General features: G+C 45.0%; 1 protein-coding gene across 3 annotated transcripts in view; it reads right to left on the minus strand.

Moving 5' to 3' along the window:
• The window catches only part of mcoln2 (mucolipin TRP cation channel 2), a 73,184-nt gene that overhangs the window by 2,133 nt on the left and 48,275 nt on the right, over positions 1–22,776 (minus strand). The gene's annotated exons all lie outside the window — the stretch shown is intronic.

Raw genomic sequence — 22,776 nt, forward strand, 5'->3', positions numbered from 1 at the left:
AATGCTGTTCCCTTTAATGTTCCAAATCCCCAACTACAGTCTCCTTTCCTTTATCATCCAAAGAAAATGTCCAAGGGATCAGGGTTAATCCATGTAAAGTGCTGTAGTATACTATACATCAAATGACTCATGTAGACCTGGGTCATATTCAGGGTTGGGGAGTAACAGATTACATGTGATCAGTTAATATTTACCTTTAACTAGACAAGTCAGTTAAGAACACATTTTTTACAATGACAGCCTACACCGGCAAAACCTGGACAACGCTGTGCCAATTGTGCGCCGCCCTATCGGACTCCCAATCACAGCCGATTGTGATAAAGTCGAATCAAACCAGGAAGTCTGTAGTGACGCCTCAAGCATGGAGATGCAGTGCCTTAGACCACTGCGCCACTCAGGAGCCCAAGAAAATTTAACTCGGTTCATTACGGATTACAAAGGAAAACCCAACCGTGATCTGCCTGACAATGACTCTACCAGACGTACTCAATTCATTTAATGCATGCTTTGACAACATTGAGCCGGGTGTGAGAGCCGTCACCAACCCAGAGGATTGGGTGATCTCGCTCGCCAAGGCCAATGAGAGAAGGGTCTTTAAAATCAGGTCAACGCCGGCAAGGCTACTGGCCCCGATTGTATTCCAGGGTGCGTTCCCGGTCTAATCCTCACATCTGTAATCATGAAGTGCTTTGAGAGGCTGGTTACTCCACACATTAACTCCACCATCCCAGCCACCCTAGACGTACTCCAATTGGCATTAACAGATCCATATACAATGCAATCTCAATTGCTCTCCACGCTGCCCTCACCCACTTAGATAAGAGCAATACCTGTGAGAGAATACTGTTCATTGACTACAGCTCAGCGTTCAACACCATTGTCCCGTCCATGCTCGTCATCAAGCTTAGGACTCTGGGTCCTGGACTTCCTGACGGGCAGACCCCAGGTGGTGAGGGTAGTCAACGTCACCTCAGCCATGCTGACCCTTAACACAGGGGCATGTGCGCTTCGTCACTGCCTATTCACCCATGACGCCATCACAAATTATCAAGTTGGCTGACGACACAGAGGTGGCAGGCCTGAATACCTACAGGGAGGTGGTCAGTGACCTGGCAGTGACCTGGCAGTATGGTGCCCAGAGGAACAACCTCTCTCTCTCAAGGTCTGCAAGACCAAGGTTGGGGACTACAGGAACAGGGGTCGTGGGGAGAGGGGCAAGCTCGCCCCCATTCACATCGGCGGGGCGGTAGTGGAGTAGTTAGACAGCTTCAAGTTACTCAGTGTCCAAATCACTAAAGACAAATGTCGTCAAGGAGGCGAGCTTGTGCGTCTTCCCCCTGAGGGAGGTTGTAGTTTGGCATGGGCCCTCCAATCCTCAAAAGATTGTACAGCTGTACCATTGAGAGCATATTGACTGGCTGAATCAATGCTTTGTTATAGCAATAGCACCGCCCTCGATCGTGAGGCGCTACAGAGGGTTATGCGGACAGCCCAGTACATCCCTGGCACCAAGCGCCTTGCCATCCAGGCGGTGTAAAAAGGCCCGGAAAAGTCATTAGACTCCAATCCATAGACTATTTTCTCTGCTGCTGCATGGCTAGAGGTACCAGTGCGTCAAATCCGACACCAACAGGCTCTTCACAGCTTCTGTCCCCAAGCAATATGACTGATAAATACCTACACGGACTGAGTTACCCTTGTATCTTTGTAATAAAAGGTCAATCTTTGCACATTCACAGGGCCCTACACTCACTCCATAGTTTGCTGACTCACATTTATGACGCTACACACTGCTACTCTGTTTATCTTTTATCCTGTTGCCTAGTCCCCTTACCCCTACAGTATCGACAATCACTCGAGTATCTCTGCACGTTGTAAATATCGTATTGGAACTGACTTAGATTAGCTGCCATAGACTAACATTAGAAGTGCCCATCTAAGAAGGCTCAAGGTCATTGGCCACAGATAGCTTTGATTGGACTGATCATATGAACATCATACTTTCAAAATCTTAGCTAGCAGACATCATGAATCAAGTCAGTCTACTGGCAAATCCTTCTCAATTGAAGAGAAATAAGTAAAAACTATTGGTGATTGTCTGTCAGGAACCTTACACAAGGTGTAAATTCAACAATTAGTGGTTTGTTTATTTCAGTAGAAAGGATGTGGTCCAAATCTAGGTTTAATGGTCTTTGATAAGCTTAAAATGATAAAACATTCACTCGCAACACACCATGGGCCAGAAAAGGTTGAATACATTGGCCATGCTGTTCAAAACAACTGGAAAATAAGTTTTGAATGGTCATCCAACTCGGAATTCCAAGTCGGGAACATAGAGGTCCAAAAATGTATTGTATGCTGCTGCATAAACTATGTAATAATACGCCAGGGAGATATGTATACTGTAGCTAAGAAAGTAATACTAAGTGTATGTTGTGTAGTAAGCTTTTAGTAGCCCATGTGCCTCATCCTAATAAGTTGGTTCCTTTCCCCTTCATAACTTAGTCTACTTTTCTGACTTGGTGGTGCACATAAAAATAAAATACATTTTTTATTTGTTACATGCGCTGAATACAAAAGTAAACCTTTCCATGAAATGCTTACTTCGAAGCCCTTAACTCTATTTCTTGAACCGTATTATTGGTTAAAACCTCTCTGGGATATGTGGGATGGTAGTGTTCCACCTGGCCAAAATCCAGTGAAAATGCAGAGCGCCAAATTCAAATAAATGACTATAAAAATGTAACTTGGATGAAATCACACATTGAATATACCAAATTAAAGCTACACTTGTTGTGAATCCAGACAACGTGTCAGATTTCAAAAATGCTTTATGGCGAAACCAACGATGCTATTATCTGATGATAGCACCCCAGTAAACAAAGAGAGGAAAGCATATTTCAACCCTGCAGGCACGACACAAAATGCAGAAATAAAAATAATTAATGCTTTACCTTTGACGTGCCTCTAACAAAGAGTACACTAGACTCAATCCTCATTCTGAACAGTTTTACTTCTTCATTTCTCAAAGGAAAAACCTCAACCAATTTCTAAAGACTGTTGACATCCAGTGGAAGCGATAGGAACGGCAGGAAAGTTGATTAGAAATCTGGATTCCCAATGAAATGTCATTGAAAAGAGAGTGACCTCGAAATAAATAAATCAAATCTGAACGGTTTGTCCTCGGGTTTTCACCTGCCAAATAAGTTCTGTTATACTCACAGACATGATTCAAACAGTTTTAGAAACTTCAGTGTTTTCTATCCAGATCTACTAATAGTATGCATATCTTAGCTTCTGGGTCAGAGTAGCAGGCCATTTACTTTGGACACGCTTTTCATCTGGACGTGAAAATACTGTCCCATGTCCCAAAGAAGTTAAGTAAAAAAACAAAACAATAAAGAGGCTATATACAGGGGGTATCGGCACCGAGTCAATGTGCGGCGGTACAGGTTAGTCGAGGTAATTTGAACATTTGTACATGTAGGTAGGGGTAAAGTGACTATACATAGATAAACAGTGAGCAACAGCAGTGTAAAAATCAAAGGGGGTGGGTGTCAATGTAAATAGTCCAGGTGGCCATTTGATTAGCTAGTCTTATGGCTTGGGGGTAAAAGCAGTTAAGAAACCTTTTGAAACTAGACTTGGCGCTCCGGTACTGCTTTCTGTGCGGTAGCAGAGAGAACAGTCTATGACTTGGGTGGCTGGAGTCTGACAATTTTTTAGGGACTTCCTCTGACACCGCCTAGTATATAGGTCCTGGATGGCAGGAAGCTTGGACCCAGTGAGGTACTGGGCCGTATGCACTACCCTCTGCAGCGCCTTACGGTCAGAGCATGTAGCCTGTTTTAGAGAAATGTAATCAAATATTGGGAGAGATTTCATTCTCTGCTTATGTCCCCTTTATTTATCCTATGGTTCTAACTTGGTGTACAGGGAGAGTACAGTTCTGAATTCGGTTGCTGTACACTTCAAGTGCTGAACAAATAGTTGTCTAAGGCTGTCCTAGCTCACTCATTAATGTCTTAATCAAAATTACGGATTGCCTCTTATCCACTCCTCATTCCCTTTGCCATAGTTTGTAAATCTCAAATTGTCAGTAGAAACATTTGTTTTATCAAGGTCAGCCATGTTTTTTAAAAAGGCAGTAAAAATTTAGGCTGAATGTACAGTTTTGCTGCCAGAAAAGTTTCCGCTGACACCGCCGCTACACCTGGCTATGAATTCACTTCATGGTGCTAAAAAGAAAGCTCTGCTGTCGGGACAGCTTTTTATAGGCCCTAACAGTTGTAGTGCAATTAATGTATTGTTTCGTGTGGTGTAGTGGCTTTGCTGGCATGCATCTAAAAAATCTGTTTGCCCCACCAAGATTTACATGCTAAAATCACCACTGCTAGACAACCATTTATGTATTGCCATAGATTTTCAAGTAGATGTAAAAGTCAAACTGGAACTCAGCTACGCAGGAACAGTCGCCATCTACTTGATAAGCAACTCCAGTGTAGATGTGGCCTTGTGTTTCAGGTTGTCCTGCTGAAAAGGTGTATTCATCTCCCAATGTCTGGTGGAAAGCAGACCGAGGCAGGTCTTCTGCTATGATTTAACATTATGCAGCCACCACCATGCTTTAAAATCTGGAGAGAGTGGTACATGTTTTGTATTTGCATCAAACAGAAAACTTTGTATTCAGAACAAAGGATATTTCTTTGGCACATTTCTTGCAGTATTACTTTACTGCCGTGTTGCAAGTTTTTATTATGTACAATCTTCCTTTTCACTCCGTCAATTAGGTTAGAATTGTGGAGTAAATCAGTCCTCAAATTTGTAAAATCGGGAAGTGCGATCAAAAAGTGAGTGCGATAGAGCCTTCCAGGTCGCCCCCCATGATACCAAAAAAATAAATATATATATACGTATATATTTTATTTGTATTTTTTTATTACGCACTGCATGCAATATCGCTTTTGCATAGAGCAGTTGAGTAGAGGTGCGTGAAGAAGTTGCACATTGAATTTCTTTGTAGACTAGGGTCCAGGATAAAAATAAAATGTATTTCATGCAATTATACATCATTTTACATGGCTGAATCTTTTTTAGACTGCACAAATGATAGGATACTTTGAAACTGACAAACAATCTGATAATAAAAACGACTTGACTCCACCAGTAGATTAAACGTGTGGAGACATTGTACAATGAGGAAATTCTTTAAAAAATACAAAGAAAACTTTCCAATTTTACTGACATATCCAATGATGCACAGCTCACTCACCAGTGATGGCCGATTGATTGCTCAATAGGTGGTGTTGCTATTTACACAACTAATATTATTTCTGTGTCTCTGTTAAAGGCTACCTTCAGTCCTAAATGTTAATGGTTGGGTCCAAACTCAAAAATAAAAGTTATATGAAGTGACCGTCCACCCTCCACCAAGAAGTGTGTACTAAACGAACTCATTGATTTAATTACCATTTTTACTACCCCAGAGGTGTTGATCGCCTGAGATTTTAATCTTGCATGGGGAACGCAGGATGCTGACTGTTTAAAGGATTTTTGTACTGATCGAAAATCACCCCATCTGATTACAGTTTTTTTTTACATATCAAAATAAATCATGCCTTAGTATTAAAAGTAGGAGAAAGATTGAAACAATGCTTCTCCCTCTATTGGATTTTGGTGATATTGTTTACATGCATGAAACAGGCTCTTTTCAAACCCTTGGACGCAGTCTACCATTCCGCAATACGTTTTATCACAGGTGACAATTTTAGGACTCATCATTGTAGTCTGTATAAAAATGTAGGATGGACCACCGTCTGTTATAGAGCTGCATTCTCTTATTTACAAAGCAATCTTATAAAAACTGCCACTATATGTAACTTCCTTGTGCATGTCCGGGTTGGAGCGAGCGGTCGCATCTACACTTCGGTCCGCAGGTAGTATAACTTTTCATTACATTTCATTATAGTACAACGGTACAACGGTTTGATTTGTCTAATCTTAGCAATCTCTCCTTAGCTAGCTACATAGCCGTCTTTGTATCAAAGATAATTGCGTAATTATCGTATTTCGTCGTCCTAACGTAGTCTACACTGCTATCTGCCCAGCAGCTAGCTAACGTCCACCGTCTACCAGCACTGTAGAAACTATTATACTCAACTGAACGACTTGATTAGTGTAGTCTTACCTAGCTACATAGTTGTCTTTGCTGTCTTCGTATCCAAGATAATTGTGTAGTTTAGAGTGTGTAGACTTAGAGTGATTATCTTAATTTACCGAGGTTAGCTAGCCAGCTATTTGTTGTCCTTAACGTAGGAGATACTGCTAGCTAGCTAGCCAACAGCTAGCCAACGTCTACCGAATAGAACTTCAACAACCCGGTCTATATTCCGCTTCGCTCCACAGGTAGTATCACATTTTCATTTCACTTCATTACAGTACAACGGTTTGATTTGTTTGATCGTAGCTAGCTAGCTACATAGCCGTCTTTGTATCATAGACAATTGTGTAGTCTAGAGCGATTTTCTAGGTTAGCTAGCCAGCTATTGTCGTTCTTTTAACGTAACGTAATCAACACTGCTAGCTAGCCAGCTAGCCCCCGAATAGCAGCACTGTAGAAACTATTCACGCAACGGAACGACTTGATTAGTGTAGTGTCAACAACGCAGCCACTGCCAGCTAGCCTACAAAGTCAACAACGCAGCCACTGCCAGCTAGCCTACTCCAGCAGTACTGTATCATTTCAATCATTTTATTCAATAAGATTCTTGCTACGTAAGCTTAACTTTCTGAACATTCGAGACGTGTAGTCCACTTGTCATTCCAATCTCCTTTGCATTAGCGTAGCCTCTTCTGTAGCCTGTCAACTATGTGCCTATCTATCCCTGTTCTCTCCTCTCTGCACAGACCATACAAACGCTCCACACCGCGTGGCCGCGGCCACCCTAATCTGGTGGTCCCAGCGCGCACGACCCACGTGGAGTTCCAGGTCTCCGGTAGCCTCTGGAACTGCCGATCTGCGGCCAACAAGGCAGAGTTCATCTCAGCTTATGTCTCCCTCCAGTCCTTCGACTTCTTGGCACTGACGGAAACATGGATCACCACAGATAACACTGCTACTCCTACTGCTCTCTCTTCGTCCGCCCACGTGTTCTCGCACACCCCGAGAGCTTCTGGTCAGCGGGGTGGTGGCACCGGGATCCTCATCTCTCCCAAGTGGTCATTCTCTCTTTCTCCCCTTACCCATCTGTCTATCGCCTCCTTTGAATTCCATGCTGTCACAGTTACCAGCCCTTTCAAGCTTAACATCCTTATCATTTATCGCCCTCCAGGTTCCCTCGGAGAGTTCATCAATGAGCTTGATGCCTTGATAAGCTCCTTTCCTGAGGACGGCTCACCTCTCACAGTTCTGGGCGACTTTAACCTCCCCACGTCTACCTTTGACTCATTCCTCTCTGCCTCCTTCTTTCCACTCCTCTCCTCTTTTGACCTCACCCTCTCACCTTCCCCCTACTCACAAGGCAGGCAATACGCTCGACCTCATCTTTACTAGATGCTGTTCTTCCACTAACCTCATTGCAACTCCCCTCCAAGTCTCCGACCACTACCTTGTATCCTTTTCCCTCTCGCTCTCATCCAACACTTCCCACACTGCCCCTACTTGGATGGTATCGCGCCGTCCCAACCTTCGCTCTCTCTCCCCGCTACTCTCTCCTCTTCCATCCTATCATCTCTTCCCTCTGCTCAAACCTTCTCCAACCTATCTCCTGATTCTGCCTCCTCAACCCTCCTCTCTTCCCTTTCTGCATCCTTTGACTCTCTATGTCCCCTATCCTCCAGGCCGGCTCGGTCCTCCCCTCCCGCTCCGTGGCTCGACGACTCATTGCGAGCTCACAGAACAGGGCTCCGGGCAGCCGAGCGGAAATGGAAGAAAACTCGCCTCCCTGCGGACCTGGCATCCTTTCACTCCCTCCTCTCTACATCCTCCTCTGTCTCTGCTGCTAAAGCCACTTTCTACCACTCTAAATTCCAAGCATCTGCCTCTAACCCTAGGAAGCTCTTTGCCACCTTCTCCTCCCTCCTGAATCCTCCTCCCCCTCCCCCCTCCTCCCTCTCTGCAGATGACTTCGTCAACCATTTTGAAAAGAAGGTCGACGACATCCGATCCTCATTTGCTAAGTCAAACGACACCGCTGGTTCTGCTCACACTGCCTTACCCTGTGCTCTGACCTCTTTCTCCCCTCTCTCTCCAGATGAAATCTCGCTTCTTGTGACGGCCAGCCGCCCAACAACCTGCCCGCTTGACCCTATCCCCTCCTCTCTTCTCCAGACCATTTCCGGAGACCTTCTCCCTTACCTCACCTCGCTCATCAACTCATCCCTGACCGCTGGCTACTTCCCTTCCGTCTTCAAGAGAGCGAGAGTTGCACCCTTCTGAAAAAACCTACACTCGATCCCTCCGATGTCAACAACTACAGACCAGTATCCCTTCTTTCTTTTCTCTCCAAAACTCTTGAACGTGCCGTCCTTGGCCAGCTCTCCCGCTATCTCTCTCAGAATGACCTTCTTGATCCAAATCAGTCAGGTTTCAAGACTAGTCTTTCAACTGAGACTGCTCTTCTCTGTATCACGGAGGCGCTCCGCACTGCTAAAGCTAACTCTCTCTCCTCTGCTCTCATCCTTCTAGACCTATCGGCTGCCTTCGATACTGTGAACCATCAGATCCTCCTCTCCACCCTCTCCGAGTTGGGCATCTCCGGCGCGGCCCACGCTTGGCTCTGTCATAACCTCACATGGTCTCTCCTATCATTGCTATGCAGACGACACACAATTAATCTTCTCCTTTCCCCCTTCTGATGACCAGGTGGCGAATTGCATCTCTGCATGTCTGGCAGACATATCAGTGTGGATGACGGATCACCACCTCAAGCTGAACCTCGGCAAGACGGAGCTGCTCTTCCTCCCGGGGAAGGACTGCCCGTTCCATGATCTCGCCATCACGGTTGACAACTCCATTGTGTCCTCCTCCCAGAGCGCTAAGAACCTTGGCGTGATCCTGGACAACACCCTGTCGTTCTCAACTAACATCAAGGCGGTGGTCCGTTCCTGTAGGTTCATGCTCTACAACATCCGCAGAGTACGACCCTGCCTCACACAGGAAGCGGCGCAGGTCCTAATCCAGGCACTTGTCATCTCCCGTCTGGATTACTGCAACTCGCTGTTGGCTGGGCTCCCTGCCTGTGCCATTAAACCCCTACAACTCATCCAGAACGCCGCAGCCCGTCTGGTGTTCAACCTTCCCAAGTTCTCTCACGTCACCCCACTCCTCCGCTCTCTCCACTGGCTTCCAGTTGAAGCTCGCATCCGCTACAAGACCATGGTGCTTGCCTACGGAGCTGTGAGGGGAACGGCACCACAGTACCTCCAGGCTCTGATCAGGCCCTACACCCAAACAAGGGCACTGCGTTCATCCACCTCTGGCCTGCTCGCCTCCCTACCACTGAGGAAGTACAGTTCCCGCTCAGCCCAGTCAAAACTGTTCGCTGCTCTGGCCCCCCAATGGTGGAACAAACTCCCTCACGACGCCAGGACAGCGGAGTCAATCACCACCTTCCGGAGACACCTGAAACCCCACCTCTTTAAGGAATACCTAGGATAGGATAAAGTAATCCTTCTCACCCCCCCCTTAAATGATTTAGATGCACTATTGTAAAGTGGCTGTTCCACTGGATGTCATAAGGTGAATTCACCAATTTGTAAGTCGCTCTGGATAAGAGCGTCTGCCACATGACTTAAATGTAATGTGTTAAATGTTCCTTAATTAAGTTAAGAATCATAAGTTACCAAACCCGTTCTCAGGAATGGATAACAATAGAGATCCCTTCGGTCTCCACAGATTTGGAAAAATTTGCGTTTTGTTTTTATGCCCCGAATGTGTAGAACAGAGTTCACAGCAGTTACATGTGCTGGTGTCACTCGGGCTGTTGAAATTGATTGAGGACCTCTGTAGTTGAATGTGATTGCTTTTATTAAATGTGTTTACTTTGTTCTTGTGTGCTGAATTACAGTATATTGTTTTAAAAAACACATATATGTTTTATTATTCTGTTATTGTAATGCATACATGGCTCTTGTAAAATATTTTTAATCTGTGACTCCCTGTTTTAAATATAGTTTAAATAAAAAATAAAATAGGCCCATTGAGAAGTTTACAATATTTTGGTAGCCTACAGAGGGATGTCTTTTTTCCATCAGGAGCCATTTGCTTTCCGATTTGAGTTGCCACAACTTCCCGAGTTACACCAGGAATACACAATCCCTCCATCAGTGATCAGACTGTCCTCAGTTGGCTGAGAGAGGCTGGACTGAGGGCTTGTAGGCCTGTTGTAAGGCAGGTGCTCACCAGACATCACCGGCAACAACCCTCATAGGCGACATGGTTGCCGGTGTTGTCTGTTGAGGACCCGCCTTACAACAGGCCTGCAAGCCCTCAGTCCAGCCTCACTCAGCCTATTGTGGACAGTCTGAGCACTGATGGAGGGATTGTGCGTTCCTGGTGTAACTCGGGAAGTTGTTGTTGCCATCCTGTTCCTGTCCCACAGGTGTGACGTTCGTATGTACCGATCCTGTGCAGGTGTTGTTACATGTTGTCTGCCAATGCGAGGATGATCAGCTGTCCGTCCTCTCTCCCTGTAGCACTGTCTTAGGCGTCTCACAGTACGGACATTGCAATTTATTGCCCTGGCCACATTACACAGATGAGGAGGGACCCTGGGCATCTTTCTTTTGGTGTGTTTCAGTAGAAAGGCCTCTTTAGTGTCCTAAGTGTTCATAACTGACCTTAATTGCCTACTGTCTGTAAGCTGTTAGTGTCTTAATGAACATGCACCTGTGGAACGGTCGTTAATTGTTTATGGTTCATTGAACAAGCATGGGAAACAGTGTTTAAACCAGTTACAATGAAGAGCTGTGAAGTTAATTAGTAAAACATTTAATTTATCTTTGAAAGACAGGGTCCTGAACAGGGTCCTGACACAGCCGATGAGGCAGTCTGACAATGACACCCGGATCGGAGGCCTGGAAACCACCTGCTAGCAGCTTTAAAAAAAAAGGTTCTCGACTTTGAAGGCAGGAGATGCAGGCTGAACAGTAAACTTGTTTGGATTTGGGAGGACGAAGAACAAGTTAACCCACAGAGTTCGTGTCCAAGCTCATTCCCAAGCTGCTGGGCAATGTCAACATCCCAAAGCACTTCATTGACCGTGCACACCACTCTCTGCAGGTGAAGCCCTCACTAGGTGCCAAGCCGTGCACCATAATAGCAAGGGTAAATCAATTTCAGGAAAAGGAGCTCATCAGCGAGCTATGGAAAACAAAGGTCAAATGGTTCTCATTTTCTCCGACTACACCATGGAGTTGAAGGCACAACGGCACGCAATCCAAGATGTCATGCAGACCATGAGAGAGGCGGAGGTGAAATACAGCCTTCGTGTCTCTATTTTGGTTTGATCAGGGTGTGATTTGGGTGGGTATTCTATGTTCTTTAGTTCTATGTTTTGGCCGGTTACGGTTCTCAATCAGGGACAGCTGTCTATCGTTGTCTCTGATTGGGAATCATACTAAGGCAGCCTTTTCCCCTTTGCTATTTGTGGGAAGTTGACTTTGTTCGAGGCATTATAGCCAAAGTTAAGCCTCACGGTCATTTCCTTGTTTTGTTGGCTACATTTTCTATAAATAAAAGGAATATACGCTCACCACTGCTGCACTTTGGTCCACTTCTTACTACGCCTGTGACACTGCGTTTCCCAGCAAAGCTGCATATTCATCACAACGGCATGACAAGAGTTTTCACCAAGCCCGAAGAGGCTGCAACCTTATCAAAACTACAGAAAACCCTCTGCAAAGCTGAAATCACTCGCAACAAATTACTGGGATGTTGACTGAGCAAACAGTTGATTTTATATTGATTCATAAGCAGTAACGTATTAATTTGTCTATTCTAGCCATCATGCCTGGTGGTCCTCATTTACGAGAGATGGAGAACAGTGCTTAATTTGGGGAAGCAGTGGCGAGGGGTAGATTTCTCTGGTGTCTGTTACGGTGTTTGGTTGTTTTCTGCAGCCAGAAGTTTTATTTTAATTTGCACATAATTAAGATGTTTTATTAGAAATCATCTTCGATATACATGTCAGGAAACGATCTCAGGAATCAGTCAGATGTTAAAACCTGTTTGAGATAGGGGCAGTATTTTCACGTTCGGATGAAAAGTTTGCCCAGAGTAAACTTCCTGCTACTCAGGCCCAGAAGATAATATGCATATTATTAGTAGTATTGGATAGAAAACACTCTGAAGTTTCCGAAACTGTTTGAATGATGTTTGAATATAACAGAACTCATATGGCAGGCGAAAACCTGAGAAAAAATCCAACCAGGAAGTGTGAAATCTGAGGTTTGTAGTTTTTCAACTCATTGCCTATCAAATATACAGTGTCTATGGGGTCATATGTCACTTCCTAAGGCTTCGACTAGATGTCAACAGTCTTTAGAACCTTGTTTGAAGCTTCTACTGTGAAGTGGGGGTGAATGAGAGCTGATTCAACCAGAGGTCTGGCAGAGTGGCATGAGCAGATCACGCTAAGCTGATCACTTTGTCTGAACATTCGCCTGGACAAAAGGCGATTTGGACATAAATGATGGACTTTATCGAACAAAACAAACATTTATTGTGGAACTGGGATTCCTGGGAGTGCATTCTGATGAAGATCAAAGGTAAGTGAATTTTTATAACGTTATTTCTGACTTTTACTGACTCCACAACATGGCGTGTATCTGTATGGCTTGTTTTCGTGTCTAAGCGCCGTACTCAGATTATTGCATGGTTTGCTTTTTCCGTAAAGCTTTTTTGAAATCTGACACAGCGGTTGCATTAAGGAGAAGTATATCTATAATTCTGTGCATAACACTTGTATTTTTTATCAAAGTTTATTATGAGTATTTCTGTAAATTGATGTGGCGCTCTGAAAATTCGCCGGATGTTTGAGGCACAACATTAGATCCATAAAGCGCCAATGTCAACGGAGATTTTTGGATATAAATATGAACTTTACCGAACAAAACATACATGTATTGTGTAACCTGAAGTCCTATGAGTGCCATCTGATGAAGATCAAAGGTCTTAAGTCTTATTCGAAAATCGACTACTTCCTAATAGTTTCCAAACTAATGTGCTTAGTTCAAAATACCATAGCATCTTAATAAGCGACCATAGTCAAATTGTTGTCCCCTCAATCTTTCTTTATGAAAATAATAGAGAGAGTGGGAGGCCCCGGCGCACAACTGAGAAAGAGGACAAGTACAATAGTTTAATTTGAGAAAGACGCCACAAGTCCTAAACTGGCAGCTTAAATTAAATAGTTGCCGCAAAACAGTCAATGGCACTGAAGTAATTTATAAAATAAGGTACCCAATTTGTAGTTACGGTCTTGTCCCATCGCTGCAACTCCTGTATGAAGAGCTATGTGTCCTCCAAAATACAACTCAGCCAAGCCACACTTCTTGACACAATGCCCGCTTAACCCAGAAGCCAGCTGCACCAATGTGTCGAAAGAAACACTGTACACCTGGTGACCGTATCAAAGTGCATTGCGCCCATCCAGCCGCAAGAGTCAACTGCGCGACGGGACAGGAACATCCCTGCCAATCAAACCCTGCCCTGACCACGCTGGGCCAATAGTGCCCCACCCCATGGGTCTCCCGGTAATTGCCAGCTGCGACAGACTTATTCGAACCAGGATCTCTATTGGCACAGGTAGCACTGCGATGCAGTGCCTTAGACCACCGCGCCACAGCACAGAATTTAACAAAAGTATTATGGTGAGGGTCAATGTTTAAGGTACGAGTTAGCTTTAGTTTGGTAGCTGGCTAGCTATAGTTTGGGCTACTCGGAAAAGACGTGAACCTGGCTAACTCATTTTGGAACATCAAAACAGATCGCCTACATTGAATTTAAGACAGATACAATTTCAATTTTGAATAAGGCTTAGAACAAAAATATGTTGAGCTTCAATGTTGTCGGGATATAACATTAGCTAGCTAAACACTTGTATAGCCAGCTGCTGCTAAGATAAGAGTGGCTAGGTTAGAGTTTTGCATAACAGCTCAGGAACATAGACCAGATCATTCCCCCAATGGGGACATGCGGCATTTCTCCCTTTGAATGAGACCATGATCTGTAATCTTAATTGAGTCTCTTTCTGTTTCTCATATAACAAAAATGAGAACAACCCCAAACAACCCCACATTCTCTGCTAAAGCAATACCTTTCACATTTTCAAAAAAGGAAATTACTTTGTGGAATTTAAAATAGTGACTATTAGATAATGCTAATATTTCAGATCCCTCTTTACAAGAAAACGAGCAAACCAATCGCGGCGCCATCTGGTGAACATTTAGGGAATGTGGTTCTCAGTTGAGGTCGCAAATGTCATTCAGGAACATGGAGTATAAACAGAAAAAAAACACGAACCTATTAGAGACAAATTAGTTAGGGCACACTACCAAAATTAAATACACAGTAACAGTCAAAGGATGTGCCGTAGCAGAATCAGAATTAGTTAGGTAACATTGATAAATAAGATGTTTTATCTACTTTCATAAATATGCTAATGTGGAAAAGGTCACTTGGGGCCCAGAGAGGGGAGAGGTCAGGATTGTCTTAATATGTGAGGGTATCTGTTAAACCATGTGAAGGGCTCCACAATGTCTGTACACCAGTCACTCCCTACTTTTCCCATTGGGGGGAGGAGTATGGCAGTGTCTGGAACCAGTGTATGTCCCCTCTGATGTTGCCCTTATCTTGATCTTGTATATGACCTAGAGGCTCACTCCTCTCTGTGAGCTTGTCCAGGAGGGATTGTATTTGAGATGGGAGATCTAGAATTGACATATGCCATTGGATGATGTATTGTTTTGGTAATAGGAAGTACCAAGAACGAGAAGTAGAACCTTAGAGAGCAAACTGAACGATAATTTATAGCTAATGCTATCTGGCTATGGGATACTCCTCTTTCAAGTAAAAGGCCCTTTGTAAAGTTCCTAAGATCTGTGGTTCGTCATTGTGAGTTGAGAGGGGTGTATCTTGGCTATAAAAGATGAAGTATTCTTTTGTAAGCACTCTCAGAATTCATGTATAGACACTGAATTGATCTGAGAGTCAACGGGCTATGGTGAAGCTCATATTATTAAAATATGATGTTTAAAGTATATCTCTGACTTATGTGTGGTTTGTAAACTCTCCTTTCACTTAGTAATACAGGAAATTACCACGACAGATGACACCTACTCATGTCAGGGTTTCTGGATTTTTACTTTTTTCTACAAAAGTTATTACAATATAAAAGTGAAGACATCAAAACTAACACTTTTGCTTACTACAAATCCAAATGTATTTTATATTTGAGATTCTTCAAAAGTAGCCACTCTTTTCCTTGATGACAGCTTTGGACACTCTTGGCATTCTCTCAACCAGCTTCATGAGTGGAATGCTGGAATGCTTTTTAATTAACAGGTATTCATTGTGTAATGTCTTTATTCTGAATGCATTTGAGCCAATCAGGTAGGGGTGGTATACAGAAGATAGCGCTATTTGGTAAATATTAATATTATGCATATTATGTCAACAGCTCCCAATAAGCAAAGAGAAAACGTCAGTCCAGCATTACTTTAAGAGATGAAAGTCAGTCAATACTGAATATTAAGAATTTTGAAAGTTTCTTCAAGTGCGGTCACAAAAACCAAGCGCTGATGAAGAACCTAGCTCTCATGAGGACCGCCACAGGAAAGGAAGAACCAGAGTGACAGGCCTCAGGAATTGCAGCCCAAATAAACGCATCAGAGTTCAAGTAACGGACATCTCAACATCAACTGTTCAGAGGAGACTGCATGAGTCAGGACTTCATTGTCAAATTGCTGCAAAGAAACCACCACTGAAGTACAGCAATAAGAAGACTTGCATTGGCCAAGAAACACAAGCAATTGACATTAGATGGGTGGAAAGCTGTCCTTTGGTGTAATGAGTTCAAATTTGAGATTTTTGATTCCAATCATGGTGTCTTTGTGAGACGCAGAGTAGGTCTCTGTGTGGTTCCCACTGTGAAGTATTAAGGTGTGATGGTGCTTTGTAGGTGACTGTTTTAATTAGAATTCAAGGCACACTTAACCAGCATGGCTACCACAGCATTCTGCAGCAATACACCATCCCATCTGGTTTGCTCTTAGTGGGACTGTTATTTGTTTTCAACAGGACAATGACCCAACACACCTCCAGGCTAAGTAAGGGCTATTTGACCAAGAAGGAGAGCTGCATTAGATGACCTGGCCTCCGCGACCACCCGACCTCAACCCAATTAAGATTGTTTGGGATGAGTTGGACCGCAGCGTGAAGGAAAAGCAGCCAACAAGTGCTCAGCATGTGTGAGAACTCCTTCATGACTGTTGGAAAAGTATCCCAAGTGAAGCTGGTTGTCACGACTTCTGCCGAAGTCGTTGCCTCTCCTTGTTCGGGCGGTACTCGGCGTTCGACGTCACCGGTCTTCTAGCCATCATTGATCCTTTTTTCATTTTCCATTGGTTTTGTCTTGTCTTCCCACACACCTGTTTTCAATCCCATTCATTACCTGTTGTGTATATAACCCTCTGTTTCCTCTCATGTCTTTGTCAGAGATTGTTTTATTGTCAGTGTAGTGTGTTTGTTGTATAGGTGCGCGTCGGGTCCTTGTACCCATGTTTGTTTGTTATGTACATTTAGTGTTATGGAGCATACTCCGTGGACTTTATTAAAAGACTCCATTTTACACTCCATTTGACTCTCCTGCGCCTGACTTCCCTGCCACCTATTACACCTATGCATGACACTGGTTGAGAAAATGCCAAGAGTGCACACTGTCATGGCAAAGGTTGGCTACGTTTTTTGGTTACTATTAGATTCCATGTTATTTCATAGTTTGTCTTCCCTATTATTCTACAATGTAAAAAACAGTAAAAATTAAGAAAAACTCTGGAATTAGTAACTTTTGACTGGTACTGTATATAAATAAAAGCAAACATTCCGTATTGGACAAATTCAGGTAGTCTGTTCTTCCATTTGGTGCCTAATGAGCACATCACGGTTGTAAGTTGAAAGTTGTCCATTAGCTGCATGAAGACTACAACAATTAATGGGTCAATAACGTCAGGCGAATTAGTGGGCTCAAATCAAATGTTATTTGTCACATACACATGGTTAGCAGATGTTAATGCGAGTGTAGCGAAATGCTTGTGCTTCTAGTTCCGAACATGCAATAATATCTAACAATTAATCTGACGTAACAATTTCACAACAACTACCTTATACACACACGTAAAGGAATGAATAAGAATATGTACATAAAAATATATGAGAATATATGAGCGATGGCCGAACGGCATAGGCAAGATGCAGTAGACGGTATAGAGTACAGTATATACATATGAGAAGAGTAATGTAGGGCATGTAAACATTATATATAGTGGCATTGTTTAAAGTGGCTAGTGATATATTTATTACATCCAGTTTTTCATTATTAAAGTGGCTAGAGATGAGTCAGTATGTTGGCGGCAGCCACTCAATGTTAGTGATGTCTGTTTAACAGTCTGATGGCCTTGAGATAGAAGCTGTTTTTCAGTCTCTCGGTCCCCACTTTGATGCACTTGTACTGACCTCGCCTTCTGGCAGTGGCCCGGGTGGTTGTTGTCCGTATCTTTTTGGCCTTCCTGTGACGTCGGGTGGTGTAGGTGTCCTGGAGGGCAGGTAGTCTGCCCCCGGTGATGCGTTGTGCAGACCTCACTATCCTCTGGAGAATCTTACAGTTGTGGGTGGAGCAGTTGCCGTACTAGGTGGTGATACATCCCGACAGGATGCTCTCGATTGTGCATCTGTAAAAGTTTAGTGGTTTTGGTGACAAGCTGAATTTCTCCAACCTCTTGAGGTTGAAGAGGCGCTGCCGAGGATCTTAAAACTTTCCACCTTCACAACTACTGTCCCGTCGATGTGGATAGGGGGCTGCTCCCTCTGTTTCCTGAAGTCCACGATCATCTCCTTTGTTTTGTTGACGTTGAGTGTGAGGTTATTTTCGTGACACCACACTCCGAGGGCCCTCACCTCCTTCCTGTAGTCCGTCTCGTCGTTGTTGGTAATCAAGCCTACCACTGTAGTGTCGTCTGCACACTTGATGATTGAGTTGGAGGCGTGCATCGCCACGCAGTCATGGGTGAACAGGGAGTACAGTGTTGAGAATCAGTGGGGTGGAGATGATACCTACCCTCACCACCTGCGGGCAGCCCTTCAGGAAGTCCAGGACCCAGTTGCACAGAGCGGGCTTAATGATGAGTTTGGAGGGTACCATGATGTTAAATGCTGAGCTGTATTCCTCTTGTCCAGATGGGTTAGGGAAGTGTGCAGTGTGATTGCGATTAGGTCGTCTGTGGACCTATTGGGGCGGTAAGAAAATTGGAGTGGGTCTAGGGTGTCAGGTAGGGTGGAGGTGATATGGTCCTTGACTAGTCTCTCAAAGCACTTCATGATGACGGAAGTGAGTGCTACGGGGCGGTAGTCGTTTAGCTCAGTTACTTTCACTTTCTTGGGAACAGGAACAATGGTGGCTCTCTTGAAGCATGTGCGAACAGCCAACAGATAAGGTTTGATTAAATATGTCCATAAACACACCAGCCAGCTGGTCTGCGCATGCTCTGAGGACGCGGCTGGGGATGCCGTCCGGGCCAGCAGCCTTGCGAGGGTTAACACGTTTAAACATTTCACTCACGTTGGCTGCAGTGAAGGAGAGCCGGCAGGTTTTGGTAGCGGTGTCAGTGGCACTGTATTGTCCTCAAAGTGAGCAACGCTGTTTAGTTTGTCTAGGAGCAAGACATCGTGGTCTGCGACACGGCTGGTTTTGCTTTTATAAGTCCGTGATTGACTGTAGACCCTGCCACATACCTCTCGTGTCTGAGCCGTTGAATTGTGACTCTACTTTGTCTCTATACTGACGCTTAGCTTGTTTGATTGCTTTGCGGAGGGAATAGCTACACTGTTTGTATTTGGTCATGTTTCCGGTCATCTTGCCCTGATTAAAAGCAGTGTTTTGTGCTTTCAGTTTTGCGCGAATGCTGCCATCAATCCACAGTTTCTGGTTGGGAAATGTTTTAATAGACGCTGTGGGTACAAAATAACCGATGCACTTGCTAATAAACTCGGTCACCGAATCAGCGTATTCATTAATGTTATTGTCTGACACTATGAGGAACATATCCCAGTCCACGTGATCGAAGCAATCTTGAAGCATGGAATCCGATTGGTTGGACCAGCGTTGAACAGACCTGAGCACGGGTGCTTCGTGTTTTAGTTTCCATCTATAGGCTGGGAGCAACAAAATGGAGTCGTGGTCAGGTTTTCAAAAGGAGGGCATTGGAGGGCTTTGCATGCGTCGTGGAAGTTAGAATAACAATGATCCAGGGTTTTGCCAGCCCGGGTCGCACATTCGATATGCTGATAAAATTTAGGGAGCCTTGTTTTCAGATTAGCCTTGTTAAAATCCCCTGCTACAATAAATGCAGCCTCAGGATATGTGGTTTTCAGTTTACATAGTGTCAAACGAAGTTCTTTCAGGGCCATCAATTTGTCTGCTTGGGGGGGATATACACGACTCTGATTATGATCGAAGAGAATTCTCTTGGTAGATAATGCGGTCAGCATTTGATTGTAAGGAATTCTAGGTCAGGTGAACAAAAGGACTTGAGTTCCTGTATGTTATGATCACACCACGTCTCATTAATCATAAGGCATACACCCCCGCAATTCTTCTTACCAGAGAGATGTTTGTTTCTGTCGGCGCGATGCGTGAAGAAGCCATGTGGCTGTACCGACTCTGACGTATCCCGAGCGAGCCATGTTCCTGTTTTAACAGAGAATGTTACAATCTCTGATGTCTCTCTGGAAGGCAGCCCTTGCTCGGATTTCGTCTACCTTGTTGTCAAGAGACTGGACATTGACGAGTAGTATACTTGGGAGAGGTGCACCTGTATACGGAGCCTGACCAGAAGACTGCGCCGTCTGCCCCTTCTGCGGCGCCGTTGTTTTGGGTCGCCGGCTGGGATCCGATCCATTGCCCTGGGTGGTGAGCCAAACAGAGGATCAGCTTCGTGAAAGTCGTATTCCTGGTCGTAATGTTGGTGAGTTGACGTTGCTCTTATCTCCAATAGTTCCTCCCGACTATGTAATATAACCTAATATTTTCTGGGGTAACAACGTAAGAAATAACACATAGATCTTAGCCTTAATGACAAAACCCTCCAACACACACGGTAACACAAAACAATCACGGACAAAACAGAAAGGTAGACGAGAGGTTAAATAAGGAACATAATAAGGGTGTGCGTAATCAAGACAAAACAAAAGGAAAAATGGATTGGTGATGACTAGAAAGCCGGTGACGTCAACCACCGAACGCCACCCGAACAAGGAGAGGAGCCGACCTTAGCCGAAGTCGTGACAGTACCCCCCCCTTGACGTGCGGCTCCAGCAGCGCGCCGACACATCGGGACAACCCGGAGGACGGGACGCAGGGCGATCCGGACGGAGACGGTGAAACTCCTTTATTAAAGATGGGTCTAGGATGTCCTCCGCCGGTACACAGCATCGCTCCTCCGGGCCGTACCCCTCCCACTCCACGAGGTACTGAAGGCCCCTCGCCCGACTCTTTGAGTGGTGGTGGAGGAACCTCCCACACCTCAGAGTGCTGGAGAGGACCAGCCACCACCGGCCTGAGGAGAGACACATGGAACTAGGGTTTAATATGGTAATCAGGGGGAGTTGTAACCTATAACAAACCTCGTTCAGTCTCCTTAGGACTTTAAATGGCCCCACAATCCACGGACCCAGTTTCTGGCAGGGCAGGTGAAGGGGTAGGTTTCGGGTCGAGAGCCAGACCAGATACCCCGGTACATACACCGGGGCCTCACTGCGGTGGCTGTCGGCACTCGCCTTTTGCCGCCTGATGGCCCTTTGTAGTCGCACATGGGCAGCATTCCATGTCTCTTCCGAGTGCCGAAACCATTCATCCACCGCAGGAGCCTCGATCTGGCTCTGATGCCATGGTGCCAGGACCGGCTGGTAACCCAGCACACAGTGAAAAGGAGATTGGTTGGTGGACGGTGGACGGTGGGCGAGTGGCGGAGGGAGTTTTGGGCCATCTCCGCACAGGGGATGAACACCGGCCACTCTCCCGGCTGGTCCTGGCAACAGGACCGCAGAAACCTACCCACATCATGGTTGACTCTTTCCACCTTCCCGTTATTCTCGGGAGGGAAACCTGAGGTAAGACTGACCGAGACCCCCAGACATTCCATAAACGCACTCCAGACTCTTGACGTAAATTGGGGACCCCGATCAGAAACTATATCCTCAGGCACCCCGTAGTGCCAGAATACATGGGTGAACAGGGCCTCCACAGTCTGTAGAGCCGTAGGGAGACCGGGCAAAGGAAGAAGATGGCAGGACTTAGAAAACCGTTCCACAATGACCAGGATTGTGTTGTTACCCTGCGACGGGGGAAGATCCATCACGAAATCCACCGATAGGTGTGACCACGGTTGTTGAGGAACGGGAAGGGGTTGTAATTTCCCTCTGGGCAGATGACTAGGTGCCTTGCACTGTGCGCATACCGAACAGGAGGAGACATAAACCCTCACGTCCTTAGCTAACGTGGGCCACCAGTACTTTCCAGCAAGACAACGCACTGTCCGACCGATGCCAGAATGACCAGGGTGAATGACAAGGGTGAGGAGGGTGAAGTATGGGCCCAACAGATCAAACGATCGCGAACATCAAACGGAACGTACAAACGCCCAACTGGACACTGGGGGGGGGGGGGGTAGGCTCTGCACGTGACACCCACCCGATGTCAGCATCCACCTCCCATACCACCGGTGTCCCCAGGTAAGGAGCTGGAATTATGGACCGCTCCTCTGTATCATACAGTCGGGACAGTGCGTCCGCCTTAACGTTCTGGGAACCTGGTTTGTAGGACAGGGTGAAAAACAAAGCAGGTAAAAAACATGGCCCACCTTGCCGGGTGAGGGTTAACCTCTCTGGCCCACCCGACACGCTCGCGTCCCACCTTGCCAACAATAAATGCAAATGCGCTACGCCAAATGCTAATAGCACTCGTTAAAACTCAAACGTTCATTAAAACTCACATTCCTGGTACTCAATTCAAGCTACACTCGTTGTGAATCTAGCCGACGAGTCAGATTTGTAAAATGCTTTTCGGTGAAAGCATGAGAAGATATTATCTGATAGCATGCAACACCCCGAAATGCCAGAAGGGGACGTAAACAAAGGAATTAGCGTAGCCGGCGCTACACAAAACGCAGAAATAAAATATAAAACATTCATTACCTTTGACGAGCTTCTTTGTTGGCTCTCCTATATGTCCCATAAACATCACAATTGGGTTTTTTTTTTGGATTAAATCGGTCCTTGTATACCCAAAATGTCCATTTATGAAGACCGTCAGATCCAGGAAAAACACTTTTTTTAAATGCAACGTTATTTATTTAAATTAAAAAAGTTGCCTATAAACTTTGACAAAACACTTCAAACTACTTCTGTAATCCAACTTTAGGTATTAGTAAACGATAATAAACGATCAAATTGATCACGTAGCGATCTGTATTCAATAGGCACAAGTTTGGGAAACATAGCCA

Source organism: Oncorhynchus masou, chromosome 16 (genome assembly GCF_036934945.1).
Source record: "Oncorhynchus masou masou isolate Uvic2021 chromosome 16, UVic_Omas_1.1, whole genome shotgun sequence".
In the NCBI taxonomy this organism is placed as follows: domain Eukaryota; kingdom Metazoa; phylum Chordata; class Actinopteri; order Salmoniformes; family Salmonidae; genus Oncorhynchus; species Oncorhynchus masou.